The sequence below is a fragment of the Dasypus novemcinctus genome, chromosome 27, assembly GCF_030445035.2.
Source record: "Dasypus novemcinctus isolate mDasNov1 chromosome 27, mDasNov1.1.hap2, whole genome shotgun sequence".
NCBI lineage: Eukaryota > Metazoa > Chordata > Mammalia > Cingulata > Dasypodidae > Dasypus > Dasypus novemcinctus.
In genome coordinates this window covers 52,776,854-52,800,246 of record NC_080699.1, presented here as the reverse complement: position 1 = coordinate 52,800,246, position 23,393 = coordinate 52,776,854, and the positions used below count along the sequence as shown (strand labels likewise).

The window sequence follows — 23,393 nt, the reverse complement described above, 5'->3', positions numbered from 1 at the left end:
CCTTTACTGATTTCCAGCTTCATTCGATTGTGGTCAGAAAAATTACTTTGTATAATTTCAGCTTCTCTGAATTTCATTGAGTGTTGTTTTGTGGCCTTGCATGTGGTCTAGCTTGGTGAATGATCCATGTGTATTCAAGATTGAAAATCCCACTTTATTTCATTGTAGTATTCTGTGTATGTCTATTATGTACAGGATTTCTAATGTATTATTCAAAATCTTTATTTTTTCTCTGTCAGGATGCTCTGTCTAATAGTGATAACAGTGTATTAAAGTCCCTTATTGCAATTATAGATGCATCTTTTTCTCCACTTAGGCTTTTGAGTGTTTGCCTCATGTATACTGAGGCATCCTGGTGAGGTGCATAAATGTGTATGATGTTTTTCTTCTTGGAAGATTACTCCTTTTATTAAATATAGTGTCCATCTTTGTCTCTTAAAATCATTGTGCATTTAAAGTCTATTTTGTCCAATATTAGCATACCTACTCCCACTCTTTTTTGGTTATTGTTTCCTTATGAATTTTTTTCCAACCATTCACTTTCAGCCTTCTTGAATTTCTGGGTCTAAGTTCAATTTCTTATAGGCAGCATATAAATGTGTCATATTTCTTTATTCATTCTGCCCCTCTGTGACTCTTGACTTGTGAGCTTAGTCCATGAGCATTCAATGCTATGGTCATGGAATTATTTAGATTAGCCATATTTTGGGGGATTCATATATGTCGTGTATTGCTTTTATTTCTCTTTTTGTCTTTTCTGTTGTTCTAACACCTCCTCCAACTCTGTCTCCTGTTTTTATTCCTTTCAAACTGCAGAACTCCTGTTAGTATTTCTTGATGTGCAGGTTTCTTATTGACATACTCTATTAGATTCTGTTTGTTTGTAAATGTTTTGAACATGCCCTCATTTTTTTAAGATTTATTTTTTATTTATTTTCCTCCCATTGTCTACTATCTGTGTCCACCTGCTGTATGTTCTTCTGTATCTGCTTGTACTTTTGTCAGTGGCACCAGGAATCTGTGTCTCTTTTTGTTGCATCATCTTGCTGTGCCAACTCTCCATGTGTATGGCACCACTCCTGGGCTGCCAGCACGGGGTGGCTGTCCTTGCAGGGTGCACTTCTTGAACATGGGGCTCCCCTATGGGGGGTCACCCCTGTGTGATATGGCACTCTTTGTGTGCATCAGCACTGCACATGGACCGACTCATCACATGGGCTAGGAGGCTCTGGGTTTGAACCCAGCACCTCTTATATGGTAGATGGACGCTCTATCCGTTTAGCTAAATACACTTCCTCTCCCTCATTTTTGAATGCCACTTTTGCTGGATAGCAAATTCTTGGCTGAAAGTTTTTGGTTTTAGAACATTAATATGTCATATCACTGCCTTTTTGCCTCCATGGTTTCAGATGAGAGATCAACATTTAACCATATTGAGCTTCTCTTGTATGTGATGGTTCTCTTCTCTCTGCTGCTTTCAGTATTTTCCCTTTGTCTTTAGCTCTGGACAATTTGACAAGTATATATTTTGGAGTAGACAGGTTAAGATTTATACTGTTTGATGTATGCTTTTTAGATATGTACATCTATCTCCTTTAACAGGTTTGGGAAATTTTCAGCCATTATTTCCTCCAACACTCCTGCTGTCTCCTTCCTTTCTCTTCTCCCTCTTGGATACCTGCAATGCATATGTTTATGCATTTCATGTTTTCATTCAAGTCTCTGAGTTTCTGCTGGAATTTTTCTATCTTTTATTTATCTGTTCAATTATCTGTTTGATTTCATATGAACTGTCTTCCACATTGCTGTTCTTTCCTTTGCTTATTCCAATCTGCTGTTGTGTGCTTCTGTTGTATTTTTTTCTTTGATTTTGCCATTCATCACCAACATGTCCTTTATCTTTTTAAGTTTGTTTAGAATTTCTTCAGTATATTCTCTGTGTCTTCTTAATAGCCTTAATCTCTTCCTTCACTTCATTAAGTTGATTTATGATATTTGATTGGACAACTCATATTAGTTGTTCCATGTTCTGCATGTTCTCTTGGTTTTTAGTTTGTTCATGGTACTGGGCCATGTCTTTCTGTTTCTTAGAAAGGCCTGTATTTTTTTGTTGGTATCTAGTCATCTGTGTATCTTGGTGTGTTTATTCAGTTGATTGGCTTCTCTCTCTGCTCTATGATTTTATTTTATTGTTTTTTAGTGTGGTAAGGTTTCACTTTGACACTTCGTTCCTCTTCTATTTTCTTGCTGTTGTCTATGTTCCCTTGAAAAAAATATTAGTACTAGGGAAATAGGAAGAGATAGGAGGAGAAAATATGTAATCATGGTGATAATAGTAAAAGATAGGAAAGGGACCATACAAGACATAGGCAATTGAGTAATTGATCCAAGTAAGAAGTACAGAATAAGATCATAAAGTGGAATAAAAGCAATAAAACATGAAACAGAATGGAGAAAAATATAGAATGATGTAAAAGTCCAGAATGATTAGAAGAGGGGAAAAGGAAAAGAAAGAAGAAAAGAGAAATAAAGTAAAAAAAATAGGAGAAAATAAAACATGGAGAAATAAGGAGAAAGTGAGAATTGAGTACATGAAAAATTGAAGACAAAGCCCAAAGAGGTGGAATGAAAGAACAAACAGAAAATATAAGGATGAAGGAGGAAAAAGATACAGCATAGGTAGAGAAAACTGGGAAATAATAGAGAGAAAACCTAACAAACAAACAGAGAAACAAAGGAATGGGCTATACAACAAGAAATCAAGACAGCAGCTACTTACTTTATGTTTTATTTTGTTTTAAAAATAAAGAGGAAGAAACTAGGAAAAAGATAAAAAGCCAGGATAAACATAGAAAAACAGCCTTTTCTCTTGGACTCCTAGTGATATTCAACAATCACCTAGCACCCTGTCTTCTACAGATTTCATGCTGGTTTTTATTTAGTAAAATAAGGAAAGTAAAAAAGGAAACTTTTAAAAAATAAGAAATCAAATAAAAACTAATACAAAGAGGATGTCAATATGTTCCCTCTCATAAAGTTTCACTGGGTGCTTGATAATCATGTATTGCTTCTCAGAGAGGAGCCAGGGTTCAAAGCAGAGACCTTGAATATGCTAGGCAAGAGCTCTTCCACTGAGCTAATGGGACTTCTTGGTTTAGCAAAGCTTTTCAGAAACCTATCAGCCCCATTCCCTCCCTGTAATCTCTGCCCCCTTTCTTATATAAATCTCTCTTTACCTAGGCTGCTAAGTGTGGCAACCTGCCTGAGGAGATATGGCAAGGATTGTAATGTTCTATATGTCCATATGACAAGATCTCTTCAGGCATCATTCATCTCTGATATAATTCCTCTCTTTTCCTAGGTTACTAAGCATGGCAACCTGCCTGATGAGAGCCCTCTCCCCTATCCCTGTCATGTCAGGGTCCCTTCTGACACCCAAGAGGGATTCGGCTGGCTAAAATAACCACAAAGAGGAACACTCTCCACCCTCTTAGACCCTCCTCCTCCCAGGGAGGTCACCACCACACTCCTTTTGGAGGAGGATGCCTGTAGCTCTACTTAGGCTGTTTGTCCTGACAGTGGGGTATAAGCACCACTTCTAACCACAGGTGGGAGAAACCCAATATATTTTCCAGCTTCCTTTTATTTCTAGCTCCCTCCTAGATGACCCAGAGCTCCCCCAGACACATTCAATATATTTGAGGTGCTGGCAGGGAGGAAGAACTCTTTTCTCTTAGTCAGATACCATTTGCCAGGAGTTTTATCTTCATCTGATATCTCAGAGATGGGGAGGGGAGCCCTGTGCAGCTACTGGGAGGATCAGTAGCTCACAGTTTCCTGTTTCAGCTTCCTCCTCTCTGTACTCAACTCTCCTGTTAGTTGTGAAGCAGTGTCCTGGTCTGTTGTATCCCAAAGCAAGTCACCAAGGCAGCCCTAGATTCCCTCTCAGTTGTTTTAGTAAAAGCTAAGTTATTTGTCTATGCCATTGCCCATGTTCCCACCTACCCCCTTGCTATGAATGAGTATTGTGGTATGCCAGTTGGTTTGGTATAAAAAGCCTTGGAAGTACCAATTATTTGGATTTATTGTCATATAATTTTGTTTTGTTTTGTTTTTAATGGGCAGGTGGATGGGGACTATGTGAAGTCTTGATTTTATGTGATCAATGAAATTAAATCCTTATTATGGAAAAAGTTATATCATTGATGTGGAGGCAGTGGCCCTGGAGGTTCTGAGGGCAGGGAAAGGGAAAACAGGTATAATATGGTTTTTTTTTAAGGGACTTAAGAATTGTCCTGCTTGGAGTTGTCCTGGGCGGTGCCCCAGGGACAATTGCCGGATGTTGTATGTCCTCCCATGGCCCACTGGATGGAATGTGGGAAAGTGTGGGCTATGGTGTGGAACACGAGACATGGGGTGCAGCCAAACCCGGAGATGTACTCACCAGACGCAATGAATGTGACATGATGATGGGGGAGAGTGTTACTGTGGGGGGAGGGAAGCGGTGGGGGTGGTGGGGGTGAATGGGGACCTCATATTTTTTTAATGTAATATCTTTTTTAAAAATGAATAAATTGAGTAGAATTTGGAAAAAAAAATTGTCCTGAATGACATCATAATGACAGATACAGAACATTACATATCTTGCCATAATCTACAAAATTTTGCAGGAGAGAGTGTAAACTACAATGTAAACTATAATCCATGCTTAATGGCAATGCTCCAAAATGTTTTCATCAATTGTAATGAATGTAACATACAAATGAAGGATGTTGTTAATGTGGGAAAATGTGGGAGGTGTAGGGAGAGGGGCATATTGTAATATAATTTTATGTAACACTTATTTAATATATTTTAAATATATATAATATATTTTTAAAAATATGCTAATTAAAGGGTTTCTTCTAAATACAAACTTCTACAATGGAATGGGCATAATGGCAAGAAGAGAAGACTCAAAGCAGAGTTACTGGGTATTTCACATCAAATTTTATGCTTCAAGAATTAATATATGTCAAACTTAATTAATGAATAATGTAAACAACAAAGATTGTTCATAGGATGAATTCTTTAGGGAATTCCCATCTTTTCAAAGGAAAAATTTTTCCTTTCTATGTTAGATTGAAATGTTTTTAAAAATAATTGGCTGACACAAGATAAAAAGAATTATCTAATTCAACTGTTAGGAGTTCTGCCTCTTCAAGCAATAAGCCAGGTTGTTTCTACCTCTGGCCTTATAATTATTCAAATATCTTCTGCTTCTCTTTCCATTTTTCTTGAAACATCCCTCTTACAAATGCTTTGGGACCTCTAATTCTTTCAGTCCCAGAGGTGAACTGAATTCTTTTCTCTCAGCTTCCCAAAGGATTTTACTTTCACCAGATGTCTGATTTCTGGGTGTTTCCCACTAGCCCCATTATGATTAATTCAGGTGGATACTCAGGAGACACAAATCTGAGGATGAGCTCTATAGCAGTTATTAGTTGTCTAGTTAGCTTAATGAGTCCCATGATTATTGCTCAAAAACTTAATTGACAAAAAGTTTTGTGAGATTCCAAAACCTTACTCCTTATTCCAACCATTAGGTCTTCTTCTTATTTTCCCTCATTATCATGAAGAGTTCCAGTTTAGTGTTATAACTAGGCCAGGAGGAAGGAAGGAGGGATTTCTCTATACTCTGAATGGAAATTACCTACATGACTAGAACAGGAGTAGTCATATGAAAAATAATCTTGTGTATCCCATAAGAAGAAAATGTCTGTTAGTGATTCATTTAGGTCATTTGAATATCAGAATATACTTCAAATGTTTTAAATTAAGTGTCCATTGGAGCACATAGAGCCCAAGGATAACTGAAGAATTGTGACAGTGAGTCTAGATTGTTTCATATTCTTCATTCACCAATTCTCAATTTCCACATGACATATCACCATGAAAAGGTCTTTTTATTTGATCACAGCAATGAAATAAACCTCATTGCACAGGCCATGCTAAAAGTGACTCAGGAATGTCATTTGCATGTGACATATAGGCCAATTCTAAGAAACATGGAAAAAAATCTGTAAATTTTAATAATAGTTAAAACATTTGCAGTGTTACCTAAATTTTAATAAGATATGTTTTAATAAGCTTATAACTCAGTTTTATATTTTATTTAGCTATTTGAATTCTTGCACTAAATACATAAACATTAATTTCTAATGTCACTTGATTCCATTTATAATCATTGCATTTGCTTTCTAAAGAAATCTAGTGACTTATTAAATCAAATCTGATTATTCCACAGTATTACAGAACACCATTAAGAGGAATTCTTTTAAATTAGGCCATAGGAACTTGCTTCCTGAGATATGTTACCACTAGAGAGAACAGACAGTTTCTACTGACACTGGAATAAGAAAATTAAGCCTGTATAAAAGTACTGGAAGAATAAGCCCCAAAATGATAAATAAATATAAGTAAATTATTTAAATTCTTTTCATTCTTTGTTTTGATAGTTTTGTATATGCCCAATTTTAATAGCTTCTAATCCATGAAATGATTTGTTACTATAACTTTGATATGAAGCCTTCATTTATCATTGCACTTTTTTATTACACCCATGCCTTCTTCTATAGAATTTTTAATCTTCACCCTTACAATAAACAATCTTTTCTTTCCACTTAGTTCACTTATATGAAGTAATTGAGATTTTATTGGAGTGAAGTTTATACTCAGCTTGTATGTTGTAATATTGGCACAATAGTTGTTAGAATGTAGAAAATGTCCATAATAGATTGTAGAGCACTACAGGCATTACAGAGGCTGCTTAAATTCACTGGTCCTGTAGCACCATTACTGTACAGACTCCTCCATGATCCAGGTACCAAACATTTGTGACTATCCCTAAGTGGGAGTCTCCAGGAAGGACCATGCTTCTGTTACTTCCATTGTCCATTTTGATTGTCTGTGTTGATGTCAGTCAATCCCCAAGATGTTCAGCCTACTGGCACCGCCACTAGTTCTCCCCAAAACAACAGGAGGCTTTGTTGTTCAGACATTTCAGTGCCACCCACACATCTCTCCGTACTTTCCAGTCCATCAAACGGTCATCAGCCCGGCCACTGCGGCTCCTGTGTTCTGGGAACTGGCCAACGATATCCTCTGGTCAGGTATGTTCTCAGTTTGAATACAAGGTGAGTACATGGTGATTGCATAGGGAAATCAACACAAAAGCTGAGAAATATATGATGTCTTTCTGTCAATGAAGCAATTATTCATGACATTCCATATTTCGGGGGGGTATTTTTTTATTGTCTTTATTTTTTTTAATGTTACATTTAAAAAATATGAGGTCCACAAATACCCCCTAACCCCCTCACACCACTCCTCCGCCATAACAACAACCTCCTCCATCATCATGAGACATTCATTGCACTTGATGAATATATCTCTGAGCACCACTGCACCTCATGGTCAATTGTCCACACCATAGCCCACACTCTCCTACAGTCCACCCAGTGGGCCATGGGAGGACATACAGTGTCTGATCATTGTCCCTGCAGCACCACCCAGGACAACTCCAACCCCCAAAAATGCCCCCACATCACAACTCTTCCTACACACTCCCTACCCCCAGCAGCCACCATGGCCACTTTCTCCACACCAATGCCACATTTTCTTGGATTACTAATCACAATAGTTCATGAATAGAATATCAGTAAGTCCACTTTAATCCATACTCTATTCCTCCATCCTGTAGACCTTAGAATGGTTGTGTCCACTCTACATCTATATCAAGAGGGGGCTTAGATTCTACATGGATGCTGGAGAAATTCAACATCCACAGAACTTGGTCACTGAGAAAGAGGTGGAGGAAGCTAAAGTAAGGATGTCTGCTGCAGTGGACTTGCTCTGAGTGGGCATTAACTAGTCCTACAGGTTCTGCTGCCATAAGTGGCACTCATCATGGGATAGAAATGAGCTTTAATCATATGTGTGTGTGTATGACAGGTGATACAGGTTCTTTGAATTGAATATGTAGGATTGATGAATAATTATGTAAGAAGTTCATAAAAAGTCAACTATTTTGAGGCTGATAAGAGCAAGATTATGGAGAATAAAGTATCAAGATTTTCTTCTTTTACATGAGCCCTGAAAAGCAGGCTGAAATTTTCAAGACCTAATTTCTCAGAATTCTGAAAAATAGTAAAAAGTTACACCAACCAAGAGAATGTTGAATCAAGAAAAATTGAAATTTATAAAGGATTGGAATGCATTGTAACACATTTACTAGCCCTTCTTCCACACTCTTTCCAGATCAATACCACATCTCTGAGATGCATGTCAGGACTTCCAATGTGGGTTCCAGGTTCTGGAAGGAGCAGAGCCTACTTTACCTGTAAATCAGAGTGTACATATGTCTATGACAATCCATGTGGTAGTAACCTGAAGGACAGACCCAAGATGCTTATCTCTGTCTTCCCCATCTGAGAACATACTATGGACTTACAAGTTGCAGGCCTGATTGCAAGAACACTAGGGAAATAATCAACCACATTTTTATTGTATCAAAGGCTATGGTTAAGACATATCATAGATCATCTTAGCTCTTGAGGATCTACTAAGGAGGTTTTCTTTGGGAAAATTGGCACCCTGTGTTTATAGGTATTGAGGGAATTTTGAAAGCCACACATGCCTAGAGAAAGACACATGCTCAAAAATACCTGAGGACACAGTAAATTTTGACTTTGTGATGTTCTCTAAGCTCAGAGCAAGGCTATGTACTTAAGAGAACTCCTGGCACAAGATCAATATGCATTGATTCAATATGCATTGAATCGGAGCAGTGATTGTTTCATTTTCTGTTTGTTTTTTCCATTGCCTATACACTTGAGAGACTCCCACTCCTCTATCTGAGAACATTTCAAGACTCCCCAGGAAGGGAGCCCAAAAAACTCCACTAATTTTGTGGCTTTCCACTCACAGACAACAAACTATGACAAGATGAACACTTACAAAATTCTTAGAAGACTGCCCCAGTTGTGCCTTCTCCCAAATGCCCCCCACATACAACAACCAAAACTAGTACTCTCCCCTGCCATATTGCCAAGAGAACATTCCCAATGTTGTAGTTTCAACACATATCTGCAAATCCACAGAATTCACCTGCTCTCTTCCCCAATGCTCCCCCAAGTTCCATGGACAGTACAACCCACCCTCCCCCTCAAAGACCAGCACTGCCCAAAGCAATATTATCACTTTACCACTGTCATTCTCATCCACTACACAACTACACAATTTTACCTAATATATTTTGCCCATATGGGCATTGGCTCACAATGGTTTCCTCCCTTTCTGTCACTTGTGTACTTATCTTCCAGACTCTAGTTCTGTGAGTCTGCTCAATTTGCTTAATTCATATCAGTGAGGTCATGTAATATGTGTCCTTCTGTTTTGCTTCACTTAACTTAGGGTTTTCAAGATTCATCCATGTTATCCCATATGTTAATACTGCATTCCTTCTTATAACTGAGTAATATCTCATTGTATATATATATATATATACAAAAATTTGCTTATCCATTCAACTGGTGATGAACATTTGCTGATTCTAACTTTTGGCAACAGTGAATAATGCTGCTATGAACATTGGTGTGCATATATCTGTTCATGTCCCCGCATTTAATTCTTCTGTGTATATACCCATTGGTAGGACTGGTGGATCATTTGGCAGGTAAATAGTTAGCTTCCTGAGGAACCATCAAAGTGCACTCCACAATGGATGTAACATTTTGCATTCCCAAAAGGAGAGGATAATGGTTCCCATCCCTCCACATCCTCTCCAACACTTGTAGTCCTCAGGTTTTTCAATAGCTGCCAGTCTAATTAATGGATGTAAGATGGTCTCTCATTGTAGTTTTGATTTGCATATCCCTAATAGCTAGAGATGTTGAGCATCTCGTCATGTGCTTTTTAGCCATTTGCATTTCTTCTTTAGAAAAGTATCTGTTCAAATCACTTTCCCATTTTAAAAAATGAGTTGATTGTCTTTTTATTTTCAAAGTGTAGGATTTCTTTATTTTTATAACATTTTTAATTAAAAAAATTAGATTACATAAATGTTACATAGAATATACAGGGATTTCCTGTATGCCCCTCTCCCTATCACTCCCCATACTTCCCACCTTTCTCCAAATTGGCAACATTTTTCATTAGTGTGCTACATTCATTGAAATTGATAAGCACATTTTGGAGCATTGCCACTAAGCATGGGTTATAGTTTACAGTGTAGTTTATACTTTCTCCCACTCAACTCTGCAGGTTATGGCAGGATATATACTAGCCTATATCTGTCATTGTCATATTATTCAGGACATTTCACAAGTCCCAAAAATGCCACTGTATTACACCTATTTTTCCCTCTCCCTACCCCCAGAAATTTCAGACTCTGCTGCCTCAACATCAATGACCTTTATTCTATTTCTAAAATCACAGTAAGTCTATAGTAGAATACTGGTGAGTATACTTTAGTCCTTAGTTCATTCCCAAAGTCGAGGACTCTGTGATGGTGAGGCACACTCCACCTTTAATTGAGGGGAGATTCTGATCCCATATAGCCAATGGATGGGACTTTCTTGCTTGCAGTTGTGGACACTCCTTGGTATGCATTTTGTGTAGCCTTTTCTCTTTGTTTAGTTGTTCTGGGTGAGTCCAATGAACTGGTCAGTAGGTGTTGCAACTCTGTTGAGATATAGGGCCTAGCTGACACATGGAGTGCCCCAATATTTAAGTCTCTTGGACATACACCTATCAACTCTAGTACTAACTGTAGGTTCATATAGAAGAGCAGAAGAGCCATGTGTAGGGAAAACACAATTGAGTTCAGCTCTGTCACACTGGGGAGCATAAATTCCAAAGTAAGGTCACTGACAATCCACAAAACTCCTGAGCTATCTGCACTAACTATAGTGTCTGGATGTCTTCATGGACCTCAGGAGCCCCTCTATTTGGGGTAGTATCTACTTTGGCTGTCAATGAGATCCTGCTGAGACATGTGTAAATGTGATATCTGGAATGATCTCCTGACTCACTTTGAAGTCTTAGCCATACAAACTCATTTGCCTTTACCTTCTCCCATTTTTGGTCAAGTTCTTTTCTTTTTCTAGTTGCATTGCTTGTTGGTACTTGGTAGCAATGCCTTGGTGCCAGGGAGGCCTGTCCCTGGAAGCCATATCTCATGCTGGGTGTTATTGCATAGATATGCTGAGTTTGACTTAGAGATAGTACACATTTGAGCAACAGGAAGTTTCACAGTAGGTAAACTCTTAGACACCCTAAATACTAAGCTATGTTTCAATTTCAAGAGCAAAGGCTCATAAGCATAGTCATCAATATCAAGGGCCCATCAGTGGACAATCTTCCTTCACTAGTCATTTCCTCTATACTTAGGGGATTCTTGCTTTTCCATTAGAGAATGAGACAGAGCTCCCCTAGATAGGAATTTTATATTCTTTGGTTATTGTGTGACTCTCCACTCACTGTGACAATGCCCCATGAACATTTGAACAGATTTGTATGCCTTATATGTATGCCCACATGAACTTCCTCCCATGTATCTCCCTTCACTTATACCCCAAGCCAATGATCCTTTGCCGCCACAGTTGTAACCCTTCTGTGATCCAAAACTTCTTCAAAATTGAATCCAATAAAATAGCCAAATTCAATTAATAGAAAATGAAATAATAATGATAGATTTAGACATATGAAATAAAATACAAAAAAATTAAAAAACTAAAACGAAACTAAAATTTAAAAGTTGAGATATTAAAAGAATGAAAAAATATTTTAAAAATATTAAGACATCTTTGACTTTCATCACTGTAAGGATCTGTTGTTTTGTATGTAAATTGACATTATTTTCCTCCATTTATTCCTCCCAGTGTCTTCCTTTTTATATTTTGTATTAAAAGAAGTTTCAGGACAATAAGACCATGTACAGAATACAGGGGACTCCCATATACTCAACATCCTCCCCCTTTTCTCCCTTCCCATAATAATAACCTTTTTACATGAGGATGATAAATTTGCTACAATTGGTATACAAATATTGAAACATAGCTACTAATCATGGTCAATGGTTTACATTATGGTTTGCATTTTGGACCATATACTTTTATAAATTTTTGATGAAATTTAACATAGCCTGTATCCATCATTGCAAAATCATGTAGAACACATCCACCACCCCAAAAATGCCTCCTGTTTTTTCTGTTCTACTCCTCTCTCCCCCTACCATTTGGGCCAATGATGACCACCAGGCTTCACTCCTTGTAGGACAAGATTCATAGTTAGTTGCAACAACACTAAGGGTTTCACACACTGGTCTGTCTTCCCCTGTTAGGCACTGCCCAAGCTCTCAAGAGACTCCCACTCCTTTGAGAATATAGCAGGCCTCCCCAGGATGGGAGTCCAACACCTTCTTGCTCATTATATGGGTCCCCATCCATTGATACAACACACTATGACAAAATGATCACTTACAGACTCCGTAGAGGCCTGTACCCAGTGTTTCCTGTCCCCCAACCCCCCATTTAACATCCTAAACCAGTAAATCTTCCTTGTCATAGTGCCAATAGAGAATTCCCAATATTGGAGTTTCAACTATGTACCTACCACACCCAGTATTCACCTGCTCCCTTCCCCAACTATGCCCCCAGTTTCCATGGACCATACAAACCTCCCTCCCCTTCCTACCCGTCTGAAAGTCTGGCACCACCAAACCCAACAGTACCACTACACCATGCCATGTCCCTTCACTACACAACTACACAGTTCCACTTCCACTCTATCCTAGATTTCATCCGTATAGGCATGGACTCACAATTTTTTTCTCCCTTACTATTTCCTAGAATCCTATCCTCCAAACTAGCTCTGTGAATCTTTTCCATTCACTTAATTTATATTAGTGAAGCCATGTAATAGTTGTCCTTCAATGCCTGGCTTGCTTCACTCAACACAAGGTCCTCAAAGTTATCCTGTTTGTTAGTACTGTATAACTTCTTACAGCTGAGTAATATTCCATTGCAGGTATAATACCACATTTTGCTAAGCCATTCTATTGTTGATGGACATTTGGGTTGATTCCAACTTTTGGCAATAGTGTATAATGCAGCTACGGACATTGGTGTATATATATCTGTTCATGTCCTTGCTTTCAATTCTTCTGTGGATATACCCAGCAGTGGAATTGCTGAATAATATGACTAATCTAGATTGAATTGTTTGTGGAAGAGCCAAAATGTCCTCCACAATGGTTGCACCATTGTACATTTCCGCCAGTTTAAATGACATTTCCTCCACATCCTCTCCAACACTTGTATTCCTCTTTTTTTTAGTAGTCACCACTCTACAAGGTGTGTGATAGTATCTCGTTGTATTTTTGATTTGCATTTCCCTAATAGCTAGTGATGTAGAGCATCTTTTCATGTGCTTTTTAGCAATTTTTATTTATTCTTTGGGGAAGTAGCTATTCAAATCACTTGCCCATTTTAAAAAATGGGTTGTTTTTTTATTTTAAATGTGTATGATTTCTTTATATATACTGGATATTGTGATCTTATCAGATATATGTTTATTGAACATTTTCTCCCATTGGGTAGGCTGCCTTTTCACTTTCTTAACTAACTCCTTTGAGGTGCAAAAGTTTTTAAATCTGAGGAGTTCCCATTTATCTACTTTTTTCTTTCTTTGTTCATGTTTTGTTTGTGAAGTTCATAAAATCATTTCCTGATACAGGATCCTGTAGATATTTCCTTACTTTATCTTCCAAGGTCTTCATGGTTTTGGCTATTATATTTAGAATGCTGATCCACTTTGAGTTAATTTTTGTATAAGATTTGACATGGTGTTCCTCTCTCTTGAAGAGGTTTTAGCAGGAAAATGTGCTGTATTTTACCAAAAGCTTTTTCTATGTCTGTATAGATGATCATATGATTTTTTTCTTTCAATCTGTTTATGTTGTGTATTACATTGATTTTCTTATGTTGAAACATCCTTGCATGTCATGGTGCACATTTTTTTGATGTGTTGTTGAATATGGTTATCAACCATTTCTTTGAGGAGTTTTGTATCTAGGTTTATTAGATCAGTCTATAGTTTTCCTTTCTCATGGCATATTTTTTGGCTTTGGATTAAGGTAATATTGGCATTATAGAATGAGTTAGACAATGTGTCCTTCACTTCTATTTTTTAGAGGAGTGTACACAGAACTGGTGTTAGTTCTTTCTGGAATATTTGGTAGAATTCACCTGAGATGTCATATGGCCCTGGACCCTTCCTTAGTTGGGAAGTTTTTGAAGACTAATTTAATATTCCTAATTGTAATTGGTCTGTTGAGTTCATCAATTTCCCTTTAGTCAATGTAGGCTGTTTGTGTGTTTCTAAGAATTTGTCAATTTCCTCTAAATTATCCATTTCATTGGCATACAAATTTTCAAAGTATCCTCTTATGATACTCAGTGGGGTCCATGGTGATATCCCTTCCTTGTTTCTTATTTTTTTGTATTTGCATCCTCTCTCTTTTTTTTTTTTCTTTCTTAGTCTAGGTAAAAGTTTGTCAATTTTATTAATCTTCTCAATGAAAAAGATTTTGGTTTTATTTTTTTCTAGTGATTTCTTATTTTCAATTTCATTTAACACTGCTCTAATCTTTGTTATTTCCTTCTTTCTACTTCCTGTGGTGTTAATTTGTTTTTCTTTTTCTAATTCCTCCAGGTATGCAGTTAGGTCTTTGATTTTCTTTCTTTCTTTTTTTAAAATATAGGCATTTATCATTTTGACTTTCCCGCTCAGTACAGCTTTTGCTGTATCACATAGGATTTGATAAATTGTGTTGTCATTTTCATTGGTTTCAAGGTAGTTATTGACTTCTTTTGTGATTTCCTCCTTGACCCACTGATTCATATGTGTGTTGTTTCCATATCTTTTTGGCTAATCCACTTTTCTGTCCCTTACTGATTTCCAGCTGAATTAATTGAGTGATGTTCAGTGGCCTAGGATGTGGTCTATCCTAGAGAATGATCCATGTACCCTCATGAAGAATGTATATCCCTTTGTATTTAGGTGCAATATTCTGTATGTTTCTATTAGGTCCATATCTTCTAATGTATTATTATTATTTTTTAAAGATTTATTTATTTATTTCTCTCCCCTTCCTCCCACCCCAGTTGTTTGTTCTCTGTGTCTATTGGCTGCATGTTCTTCTTTGTCTGCTTCTGTTGTTGTCAGCGGCATGGGAATCTGTGTTTCTTTTTGTTGCATCATTCTTGTTGTGTCAGCTGTCCATGTGTGTGGTGCCATTCCTGGGCAAGCTGAACTTCCTTTCATGCTGGGTGGCTCTCCTTACAGGGTGCACTCTTTGCATGTGGGGCTCTCCTACACAGGGGACACTCCTGCCTGGCATGACACTCCTTGAGTGCATTAGCACTGCACGTGATCCAGCTCCACATGGGTCAAGGAGGCCCAGGGTTTGAGCCGCAGACCTCCCCTGTGGTAGATGGACACCCTAACCACTGGGCCAAGTCCACTTCCCTAATGTATTATTAAAGGTCTTTCTTTCTTTATTGATTCTCTGACAAGAATTTCTGTCTAATGTTAATAATGACATATTAAAGTCCCCCATTATTATTGTAAAGGCATTTATTTCTCCACTTAGTTTTTCCAATATTTGCCCAATGTATTTTGATTCACCCTGGTTAGGTCAATGAATGTTTATGATTGTTCTTTCTTTTTGATAGATTTTCCCTTTTATTAATATATAGTGACCTACTTTGTTTCTCACAATAGTTTTGCATTTAAATCTATTATTTTCAATATTAGTATAGCTATTCCTGCCTTTCTCCAGTTATTGTTTGCATGAAAACTGCTTTCTGGCCATTCACTTTTAGCCTTCTTGTAACCCTAGTTCTAAGATGAGTTTCTTGCAAACAAAGTATAGATGGGTCATATTTCCTTATCCATTCTACAATAATGTCTCTCTTGATTGAAGAGATTAAGCCATTATCATTCAGTGTTATTACTGTCAAGGAATTACATATTTTTTGATATACTTTTATTTTTAAAAGATACTTAGATTACATAAAATATTAAATAAGAAAATATAAAGGATCTCCATATGCTCCATTCCCATATCTCCCACTCTTCCCCACATTAACAACTTCTTTCATTAATCTGGTACATTCATTGCAATTGATGAATACATTTTGGAGCATTGCCACTAATCATGGGTTATAGTTTACATTGTAGTTTACACTCCTTCCCACACAATTCTATAGGTTATGGCTGTATATATAATGACCCATATCTGTCATTGTAATGTCACTCAGGACAGTTCAAGTCCTGAAAATGTCCCAATATTACACCTTTTTATCCCTCTCCCTGCTTTTCACACATCCTGTGGCCACTATCTCCACATCAATGATATAATTTCTTCCATTGCTAGAATTGCAATAAGTCTGAAGTAGAATACCAGTTAGTCCACTCTAGTCCATATTATATCCCACAATCCTTAGGATTCTGGGATGGTGATGTCCATTCCACCTCTAACTGAGAGGGAGTTTCAGTCCCATATGCCTGATGGATGGGCCTCTCTTGCTTGCAGTGCAGACTCATTCAGTTTCTTGGTATGGTGGTTTTCTATCCTCACCTCCTGTTAGTTGTCCTGGGGGAGTTCAATGAACTGAAGAGCAGGTGTTGGAAAACTCTGCTGAAGCTCAGGGCCCAGCTGGCACATGTTTTTTTCTTTTGGTGCAGGTATGCCATACGTTGTTTTTATTTCTTTTTATCATTTTAGTTATTCTTACACTGTCTTTCAACTTCCTTTTTCCTGTTTTTTCCTTTCAACCTGTAAAACTCCATTTAATATTTCTTGAAGTGTAGGTTCTTATTGACAAACCCCCTTAATTTCTGTTTATCTGTGAATATTTTGAGGCTCATTTTTGGATGTCAGGCTTTGCTGGATAGAGAATTTGTGGCTGGTAGTTTTTTGTTTTTGTTTATGTTTTTTGTTCAGTATCCTAACTATGTCATACCACTGCCTTCTTACTCCCATGGTTTTAGATGTGAATTCAGCACTTAATGTCATCAAGCTTCCCTTGTATGTGATGGTTCCCTTTTTTCTTGCTGATTTCAGTTTTCTCTGTTTGTCTTGACCATTGGACAACCTGATGAATATATATATATTGTGGCAGGCCTTTTAGGATTTATACTGTTTAGGGTGTGGTGTGCTTCCCGGACATGCACATCCATGTCCCTCAATAGAGTTGGGAAATGTTCAGCCATTATTTGCTCCACCTTCTTTCCCCTTTCCCTTCTCTTCTCCCTCTTGGGTACCAATAATACATATGTTTTTTTTCTTTCTTTTCATGTTGTAATTCAAGTTCCTAAGTCCCTGCTGAATTTTTTCATTTTATATATCTTTCTACTGTCTAATATCACATATACTGTCTTCCACACCACTGATTCTTTCCTATGCCTGCTCAAATATGCTGTTATGTGCTTCCAGTGTGTTTTTATTTATTTCATTGTGCCTTTCATCATGATCATATCCATTTTCTTTTTCATGTATACTTACAATTCTTTTGGTATGTTCACACAGTGTCTTCTTAATATTCTTAATCTTTTCTTTCACTTCATTAAGTTGATTCATGATATTTATTTGGATATCTGTGATTAGTTTTTCAATGTTCTGTATGTTTTCTTGTGGGTTTTTTTTTTTCAGTTTGTTCATTAAACTCGGCCATGTCTTCCTGTTTCTCAGTAGGGTTTGTAATTTTTTTGGGTGTTTAGGCATCTGTTTATCTTGGTGGGTTTTTTCAGTTGGTTAGTTTTTACTACTCATGGACTTAATTTTTTTCTATTTCTGTGAGTGTGGTAAGGTTTCACTTTGACACTTCATTCCTTTAATTCATTTCCTTGCCATTGTCTATGTTCCCTTAAAAAATTAAGAACAGAGAAAAGGAAAGTTATAATAAGATAAAGATAATAAGAATAAGAATAAAAAGGTGGAAGAGGAGCTGTAAAAAGATCTAGGAAAATAGATAATTACAATAGTAAAAATCATAAGATATACAGGGGAGTAAGAAAAATGAAGTTTAACAGAAAAAATGAAATGAGAAACAAAATAGAGAAAAATATATAGAATGAATTAAAAGGCTGCAATGATAAAAAGTGAGGAACAGTATATGAAAAAGGAAAAGAAAAGAATTAAAGAGAAGGAAAGAAAACTGATGAAAAAGAGTGAGAGGGAGAAATAAAAAATTGAAAGCCCAACTAGAAAGATGACGAATGAATGAAAAACAACAGAAAACTGAAGATAGAAAAGTAAAGGAAATTTAAAAAATAACATAGGTAGAAAAAATTGGTAAAAGTAAAAAAGGAGGACATAAAGGGGAAACACAACACATAAACAAAATAACAGCAGGAACAACAACAATAACCAAAACAACCAAGGAAGAAGAGTCTTCTCTCTTAGGCCCCAAAAGAGCTTCTCTGGCTGTTGGTGTTCATCAGTCACCCTGCGGTCTCCCTTTTCAGGTGATGTACTAGGTTTTAGAGGTTAAAAGTAAAACAAATTAAAGACAAAAAATAAAAAGGAAACTTTTATTAAAAAGTACAGATCCAAGAAAGTCTAAAACAAAAACAATGTCTATATGTTCTCTGTCAACGTGTTCCAGCTGGATGCCTGATAGCCAGGTGGATCACTCTCCTGATCAACCCAGGAATTCAATCAGGAGCTTCGTATTTGTAAGGTGAGAATTCCTCCACTGAGTAAAATTGCTTCCTTGGGTTAATTACTCTTCAGAGAGCTATCTAACCTCTTCCCCCAGGCATTTTTAGATTTCTACAGCTTGCTATGTTCCTGCTTATTAGGCACCTGTCCCTTCTCTAATCTGATGGCTTTCTCTCCCCAGGTGGCTGGGCATGACAGCCTACCTAAACAAATGCTCCCTCTCACTCCCCATCTGGTTGGGTTTCCTTCTGAGATTCAAAGTGGACTCATTTGGCCAAACATATCTCAAAGAAACTACTCTCTAATTTCTGCCAGACCCTTCTTCCTCCCAGGGAATGACCCCTCCCAGTCTCTTGGCAGGCTGGAGTCTGGGAGTTGGAGGCTAATTGCCCCAAGGGTGGGGTATATGTGCCATTTCCAGCCACAGGGGGTGGGCAGCTCATGGCTTTCCTTTGGCTTCTTTATATTTCCAGTACCCCCTTAGATGACACAGAGCATCTTCCAATTCATTATATATCCAAAGCAGCTCCTTTAGATAGGTCCCTGCCTTCTTTTTTTTTTTTTATAGAAGTCTTCCACTATTGATTTTGTTTCGCTCTTTATTTTTTTTAAATGTTACATTAAAAAAATATAAGAGGTCCCCTTATACCCCCCACCCCCTTTACCCTATTCCTCCCACATCAACAACCTCTTTCAACATCATGGGACATTCATTGCATTTGGTGAATACATTTTGGAGCACTGCTCCACCATGTGGATAATGGTTTACATTGTAGTTTACACTCCCCCCCAGTCCACCCAGTGGGCCATGGCAGGACATACGATGTCCAGCATCTGTCCCTGCAGTACCACCCAGGACAAGTCCAAGTCCTGAAAATGCCCCCACATCATATCTCTTCTTCCCTCTTACTACCATCAGCAGCTACCATGGCCACTTTCTCCACATCAATGCTACAGTTTCTTCTATTACTAATCATAGTAGTTCCATGGTAGAATATCAGTAAGTCCACTCTAATCAAACTCTATTCCTCCATCCTGTGGACCCTGGGATGGTTATGTCCACTCCACCACTATATCAAGAGGGGCCTTAGATTCCATATGGATGGTGGATACAATTCTCCTGCTTGCAGATGTAGGCACTCTTGGCTCCCTGACGGTCCAAGCAAAAGAAGCCTGTGACATGATGTGAGATTGGCAAACATAGATAGAGTGGACACGAATGAGCAAAGGCTTTAGCAAATTCTGCAGTTGCTGAAGGAGTTCTAGTCCCCAGACACAACCATCCAATGAACTGTACAATAAAAGATGGAACAACTCAATCAATATCCAGATTTTAACAACTACTTGGTTTTTGTTCTTACAAAATTAAAATCTGAAGATAAACCCACAAGATCATTGAGTGGTTTTATCTTGAAGATTAAAATGAAAATAAATTTCAAAATTTTCCAAGTGGTGTAATAGGCTTTATCATAAGTGAATATTTGAGTTTGAATAATACTGATGACTCCTCTCCTCTCATTAGAGCCACTCTAGGTATTTTGATTATTATCATAGCCTCCAAAGGAGAATTATAGCATTGATCCATACTCTTTCCAAAACTCTGTAGCCTATTGGATTTTAAAGATTACAACACCTGTAAGGGAGCATTTGATGTCATTCAGAATATATGTGAAGATTCTGCTGACAATTTAGTAAGTGATGCTTCAGATCATTCTGTCAACATCATGATTCACAAGTTTTTATAGTTTTTTGAGTCCAAAAATCTCATGTCAGTTTATCTTCAGTTGGACCCAAGCTCTGATATTGCACATTGATTCTTTCAGAGAATCTTTTTGTGTTGGCTGGTGATGAAAAACCAGAGGTATGGTAAAATGTGTGCCACTCTCTTGTGATGCTGATGGAATTTCAAATGGATCACCTACTTTCTCACATGCATAATTTAGCTGAGTACATGCTACAGAAGACTGAAGATCAAGATGGAAATGTGACTTTAGAAGCTTGTGAATTTGGGCTAAATTTGGCTAAGCAGTCAATATGAAAAGATGTACTCATAAGACATCTTCCTAAGTTGATTCTTGTGTTAGTGAAAGGCATGAAGTGTTCAGATATAGATATTATCTTACTTAAGGGTGATATTGAAGAAGATGAAAATTCCTGATAGTGAGCTGGATTTAAAGCCATATTTTCATCAATCATGGACAGTGTCTTAGCTGCATGATGAAGAAGGAATTGAAGAGGAAGATGATGATGATGAAATCAATGGTGAAGATACAATTTCTGGTTGGAATCTAAGGAAATGTTCTGCTACTCCCTAATATATTCCCACAAATAGTGAGGTTTTGCCACTTTTTTTCCCTTTTTGAAATACCTACTTTTTCATCATGAATGGTTGGCTAAAGAATCAGGCATCTTTGTCTTAGGAGCAACTACTGAAGGTTGCATGTAAGGCGTGATTCCATACTTGCCTGAGCTCATTCCTCACCTCATCCAGTGCCTCTCTGATGAAAAGTATCTTTCATAATGTGATGGACTCTTAGCCACTATACAACTGGATAGTCAGTCAGCTCACTCCTAGATATGTACCTGAACCAATGAATGACAAATTCCTAGAGCATACCCTGGTTAGCAACAAGAGATTACAAGAAGTGCAGGTTGTACCTTTGCTAAGCTAGAAGAGGAGGCTTGTATGGAATTTGTTCTTTACCTTACTTATATACTTGATATCATGGTCTTCACATTTAATAAATACCAGCATGAGAGCCTGCTCATTCTTTATGATGCCATAAGAACATTAGCAGATTAAGTAAAATAACTCTTAAATAAACCAAGATATATTCAGATGCTAATGCCTCCACTGATCCAGAAATGTAGCATGTTAAAGGATGAAGATAAAGATCTCTTCCCTTTACCCGAGTGCATATTTTCAGTTGCCAGAGTCCTGCAATTTAGCTTCCTTCCATATTGTGAACCTGTGTATCAGTGTTGTGTAAAACTAGTACTGAAGACACTTGCATAAGCCATGCTGAATAATGCTCAACCAGACCAACATGAAGATCCAGATTAAGATTTTGTGGTAGTGGCTCATGACTTATTCAGTGGACCGGGCAAAGGACTTGGAGGCAACATCGAACAACTAGTAACATGAATTAACATTGGACTCTAATGTGCAAATGCATGCAGGATAAAGTGCCAGAATTTTGACAGAGTTCCTTTGCATTGCTAGGTGACCTGACAAAAGCTTGCTTTCAGCATGTTAAATCTTATATAGCTGATTTCATGCCAATATTAGGAACCAACCTATATCCAGAGTTTATGTCAGTCTGCAACAATGACTTATGGGCAACTGGAGAAATTTCCATTCAAATGGGCATTGAGATGCATCCTTATATTCCTGTGGTGTTACACTAGCTTGCAGAAATCATTAACAAACCCAATAGATCAAAAACAATGTTAGAGAATAAGCAATAACATTTGGTCATCTTGGTTACCTTTGTCCTCAAAATTTGACCTCTATGCTACAGAAGTTTATAAGACTCTGGTGCACCACTCTGAAAAACATTAAGGGACAATGAAGAAAAGGATCATGCATTCCATGGGATTTGTATCATGATTAGCTTGAATCACAGTGGAGTAATCTGAAATTTTATATAATTTTTTTGTGAGGCTGTTGCATCATGAATAAACCCAAAAGATGATCTCAGGGGCATGTTCTATAAAATCCTTTATAGATTTAAAAATCAAGTTGGGGATGAAAATTTTAAGCATTACTCTGATCAGTTTCCTCTTCCCTAAAAAGTGTCTTGCAAATATTTATGGTGTTTAATCTCATATACTTAGGCACCAGTCCCATAATTAGGGATCCTTCCATTTTGGAAACTTTGACGGAGGCTCTACATACAGGGAAAATGTTGCCCTTTATAGAGGGGAAGTGTAAACCATCAAGGCATACAGTACAATCCCAACCTTACTGGAAGGGATGGGAAGAAATTGTTGATGTTACTGTATTAATCTGATATTGGAAACATTTTAACATCTGGAGCCTTTGTGGAAGGAAATCTCTCTCCAATTACATCTCTGCGCCAGATGTGAAGAAGGAAAAAATAGTCGATTTCTGTCTACTCACAAAGCAGTACATTCTGAAATATGGGGAATTGTATCAAAAAAACATAAATGATGCACAGGGATAAAAAAAGAAGAAAATACAATAATGCGCACTAAGGGAAACCTAAGAATGGGGGTTACAAACAGTAAAGAAGCTTTTCTTGTTTAAAAGTTTTTATATGTTTTTATACATGATGGGGCCCTGTTTTGTATGTTGATGAAGAACTACACAAATAAAGCTGATATAGTTAAAGTCAGCTTGCCTACCCATAATAGAAACAGGTTCTTGGAAGGTACAATCTAAGGTACCCCAAAAGAAGTTGGAAATAAAATGAAACAAATTTAGACAATGAAGCACCTTTGAAATGCCAAATGTGTCACTCCTTTTACCTTTGTGGGGTGGGCAGAGAGGGAACAATAAATGAGATTTGGCATATTAATCTAAAAATCGACACCTTAAATTTGCATTAAAACATTAGCGTAGCAGGTGCAATTTGAGAGCTGTATTTCATTAGATTTAATT

General features: G+C 37.4%; 1 pseudogene; it reads left to right on the top strand.

Annotated features, from left to right (window-relative positions):
• Positions 1-6,973: 6,973 nt before the first annotated feature.
• On the top strand, positions 6,974-22,561 carry LOC101425034 (transportin-1 pseudogene; annotated as a pseudogene).
• The last annotated feature ends 832 nt before the right edge of the window (positions 22,562-23,393 follow it).